We start from the raw sequence: 5,418 nt of genomic DNA on the forward strand, positions 1-5,418 counted from the left end.
CAGCAGACAGAGGGGCGGGGGCTGTAGGGGGGCGGGGTTGCCTGAATAAAGGTCAACAGTTGTGTGTAGGAAGCATTGCGTTTGTCTGAACTTTGTCAAGGTCATTCTCTGGACTAAGTAAATCAAACTAACAGGAAGCAGAATTAATACACTTTATATAGCACTTTAAAGGGATACGCCAACATTGAGTTTAGGCCATTTGCCATATTGCCGATATTAAAACATGGCTTTATTCTCAATCTGCGTGCAGTACAAACTGTGGTAGAGCCCTCACTGCTAATAGCTTAGCACTATATTGGCAGTCAATGTCTTTTACTCCAAGACAAATTTCTCCCATGGGAGACAAATAAAGTGAAATGAAAAGTAGAGTCCGCACACTGCTAAAGATGTCTCCCACAGTAGATTTATTTCGATGTTTCGGTCTCACGACCTTCTTCAGAATGAAGCAGGAAATGACAGAGCACTCATATAAATAGGTCACATCTCTCCACCAATTGGCAGAGGGAAAACAAGTCAGGTGAGTACAATCAACCAGGATAGAAATCAGTGCATCTTGCTTCACACAACTCAATCAAAGAAGTAAGACATTCCCAAGAGCAACAACACAAGACCATTGAAATAAAAAAAAACTTGATCTAAAGGGAGGGGGACTGGGAAGCATGGAGATTGCAGCAAATAACCCTGGTGAACTAGTGGAGACTGCAGCAAATAACCCTGGTGAACTAGTGGAGACTGCAGCAAATAACCCTGGTGAACTAGTGGAGACTGCAGCAAATAACCCTGGTGAGCTAGTAGCAAAGTCAAAGAGAAGGAAATAATTAAGTAAAAAAAAAGAAACATCCCTGAAAATCATTAAATATTGAAGAGCAAAGTAGAGTAAGTGCGTCAGCTACAGACTGTTACTTACAGATGAGTCCATCAGCCGGCCCAGTTACAGACTGTTACTTACAGATGAGCCGGCCCAGTTACAGACTTACTTACAGACAAGGGAGCGGGAAGGTGGGTGCTGAGGGTGCTGCAGCTCCCCCTGGTGGCAAGAGATGGGATTTTTGAAACCAACAAAATGCATTAAAAAACTGTTTCCCAGCTCTAATCTTATTTCATACACTCTCTCTTCAAAAGTGTTTGATTTTCATCATAATCTGGTTTTCCATAATAATAAGTTCAGTGTTCATGTCTGTGATGCTGTCTGTTGTAGTGTAAAACAACTAAAGGGAGAGCAGGTGCTTACATGAAAGTGAGTGAGAAAAGGAAAAGATACTGAATAATGACATCACAACAGTATAATCCTAATGTTAATTTAAAATTAAATGTTCTTCTAAATATGGATGAAAAAAAAACGTCAAATTTTCTTCGACACTGAGATTCCATTCCTTACATCACCCCCTACTTAATAATAGTTCCAGCGCGGCTGAGTGTATAAGACTACCGCATTCTTTCTCACATCTTCAGCATGTGTCACTGTTCCTAAATTTAAGTTTGGCTAATTTACTCAGAGTCCAATAGCTTCTATTTAGCAATTTATACTGAATAAGCTGAGATTGCGCTTCACGTGAACATGTATGCCAAGAGGCAACAAGCTCCCTCCATCTGCCTTCTTCAATGTTTTCACCCACATCTTTTTCCCAACACAATCTCAAACCTTCCAGTGGGGGTCATTGTGCACCTTGAATAAGCCCATAGGACATGGAGGCTCCACCCTTTTATCCCAGATTATCTGGAACAGCTCCTGAATCCCAGTTTGAGGGTCCAAATTGTCTTTCCTACTGGCCAGAATACAATGCTTTATTTGTATATATTTCCAAAAATCCTCTTTAACAAGATTGTATTCCCTCTTAATTTCATCAAATGACATTCCATTTTCCCCAAACAAGTCCCAGAGAAGATAAGATTCCAGATCTGGCCCATTTCTCCCATATAATAGTTTTCTTACCTATCAATATCTTCTTGTTATACCAGACAGAGCCTTTAGGGATGAGATACGGACTAGCTTTTATCATTTGGTCCATCCTTGTCCAAGTTTCTTGGACAAAACATAACACCGGATTCTTAAAGGGAAAGAGTGAAGAGCTTTGACAGAAATGATTTGATCATCTAAGACTCAGTGGCGCACAGAGAATGACAACTGTGTGGAAGTCTAGAGGTTGTGTGTTTGATCCACAGTCACTCAAATTTTGAAGGTACTTAACTTGACACCCAGACAAAAGACGGAAAAGCTCTGAGAAAAGCTGTCTGAAGAGGACTGACCTGGTAGCTCAAACAGTTGGTCGTGGGTTTGAGCCAGTTAGTTTTGAGGTTGTGGGTTTGAGCTTCAGTAAAAGCTTGTTCTTTGAAGAACAACTTCCCAGGTGAAGACTGAAAAGCTTTGACAGGAACAACTCACCTTTTATGACTCAGTGGTGCACAGGGAATGACAACTGTGTGAAAGTCTAGAAGTTCTGTGTTTGATCCCCAGATTTTGAAGGTTGACACCCAGATGAAAGACTGACAAGCTCTGGGAAAACCTGTTAGTAGAAGTCTGACCTGGTAGCTCAAACTTTTGGTCCTGGGTTTGAGGCATAGTCAGTTCTGAGGTTGTGGGTTCAAGCCTCAGTGAAAGCTTTTATTTTGAAGAACAACTTACTAAGTGAAGACTGAAGAGCTTTGACAGAAATTACTTGACCATGTTTGACTCAGTGGTGCGCAGAGAATGACAACTGCCTGAAAGTCTGGAGGTTCTGTGTTTGAGCCTCAGTCACTCATTGCTTTTGAAAGCAGACACCCAGTCGGAAGACTGAAAAGCTCTGAGAAAACACATCTCAAGCACTCTGACTTGGTAGCTCAGAGAGTTGGTTGTGGGTTTAAACAACAGACAGTTTTGAGGTTGTGGGTTCAAGCCTCAGTGGAAGCTAGTATTTTGAAGAACAACTTATTCCCAAGTAAGACTGAAAAGCTTTGACAGAACAGAAATTACTTGAGCTTGTATGACTCAGTGGTGCACAGAGATTGACAACTGTGTGAAAGTCTAGAGGTTGTGTGTTTGATCCCTTGTCAATCATAGATTTTGAAGGTTGACACCCAGACGAAAGACTGAAAAGCTGCCTGGCTAAGTCTGACCTGATGGCTCAAAGAGTTGGTCATGGGTTTGAGGCACAGTCTGTTTTGAGGTCGTAGGTTCGAGCCTCAGTCAGTCTTGAATGGTGACAACCAGAGCAAAAAGATAAAAGTGCCTGGAGAAGAGTTGTGAGAGTGAAGGGGAGCTGGTGGTGCGATGGATAGGTCGGCCGCACAGAGACGCTGAAGATGCGGGTGGCTGGTTCGATTCCAACCGTAACACCACTACCTGGAGCCAGGGGGGGGGGGGCTGGTGTGCCCCCTGACCCCCACAGGGACATGACCAGGGGGCCATGAGGGACAAAACCACAGCCAGCTGAGCTTTTACAATCAGGAACTTTTTGTGGTCTTATGGAAGGATGTAGTGCGGCCGCCAGGCGTAAAGTGGAAATGTGGAAACACTTCCAGACTCTGTATGGGATCACACAAGGGTACAAGGGCAAGAGAAGGTAGGTGCTGAGGGTGGCAAGAAATGCAATTGTCTAAATTGTTGTATTTGGCTGTGTTACTTTGTAACGTTCTGGTCAAAGCCTTCTGACCGTAGTCCCAGGGAATGTTGACACATCATTTCTTCATACAGCAACGAAGCTTGAAACGTTTGCATTGAGGCTGTGTTGTTTTATTACCACTCCGACAGTAACAGCATCTTTGTTTACACTCACATTATGTCTGACTCTCATTTCACGTCTTTTCCGTGTCAAGCTAGCCAGTCTTCCTGTTCTAACAGAAATTCAACGTAAAATGCCTTTGGCGTTTCTTTTAACCATATTAATTATTTTAGCTTTGGTATTATACCAAAGCTAAAATAATGAATACAGTGACATGCTAGACATGGAACAGCTGTCGTGTGTTTGTAACACCAATAAAATGCATTAAAAAACAGTTTGTGCTTCCCAGCTCCAATTTTATTTCATACGCTCGCTCTTCAAAAGTGTTTGATTTTCATCATACTCTGGTTTTCCATAATAATAATACATTCAGTGTTTATACCTGTGTTGCTGTCTGTTGTAGTGTAAAATGATCTAAAGGTGGTTAGGCTACATGAAAGTGAGTGAGAAAAGGAGAAGATACTGAATAGTGACATCACAACAGTATAATCCTAATGTGAATTTAAATATTCCTCTAAATATGGCTAAAAGTCCAAAAAACGTCAAGTTTCGCAAGGGCACCGGCGAGTCCCTTTATTGCAGCACCCCCTAGTCAATAGTAGTTCCAGCGCGCCTGCTTACAGATGAGTCCATCAGCCGGCCCAGTTAGACTGTTACAGATGAGTCCAGCCGGCCCAGTTAGACTGTTACTTACAGATGAGTCCATCAGCCGGCCCAGTTACAGACTGTTACTTACAGATGAGTCCATCAGCCGGCCCAGTTACAGACTGTTACTTACAGACGAGTCCATCAGCCGGCACAGTTACAGACTGTTACTTACAGACGAGTCCATCAGCCGGCCCAGTTACAGACTGTTACTTACAGACGAGTCCATCAGCCGGCCCAGTTACAGACTGTTACTTACAGACGAGTCCATCAGCCGGCCCAGTTACAGACTGTTACTTACAGACGAGTCCATCAGCCGGCCCAGTTACAGACTGTTACTTACAGATAAGTCCATCAGCCGGCCCAGTTACAGACTGTTACTTACAGATGAGTCCATCAGCCGGCCCAGTTACAGACTGTTACTTACAGACGAGTCCATCAGCCGGCCCAGTTACAGACTGTTACTTACAGACGAGTCCATCAGCCGGCCCAGTTACAGACTGTTACTTACAGACGAGTCCATCAGCCGGCCCAGTTACAGACTGTTACTTACAGACGAGTCCATCAGCCGGCCCAGTTACAGACTGTTACTTACAGACGAGTCCATCAGCCGGCCCAGTTACAGACTGTTACTTACAGACGAGTCCATCAGCCGGCCCAGTTACAGACTCTTACTTACAGATAAGTCCATCAGCCGGCCCAGTTACAGACTGTTACTTACAGATGAGTCCATCAGCCGGCCCAGTTACAGACTTACTTACAGACGAGTCCATCAGCCGGCCCAGTTACAGACTGTTACTTACAGATGAGTCCATCAGCCGGCCCAGTTACAGACTGTTACTTACAGACGAGTCCATCAGCCGGCCCAGTTACAGACTGTTACTTACAGACGAGTCCATCAGCCGGCCCAGTTACAGACTGTTACTTACAGACGAGTCCATCAGCCGGCCCAGTTACAGACTGTTACTTACAGATGAGTCCATTGTGATGCCTATTGCCCGGCACACGGGGAGACAAACTGGACGCGGACACAACTCAATTCGTTTCGTAGTTTTACTGAACAAATAGCAGG

This window comes from Poromitra crassiceps (genome assembly GCF_964638095.1).
Source record: "Poromitra crassiceps genome assembly, chromosome: 9".
Taxonomy (NCBI): Eukaryota; Metazoa; Chordata; class Actinopteri; order Beryciformes; family Melamphaidae; genus Poromitra; species Poromitra crassiceps.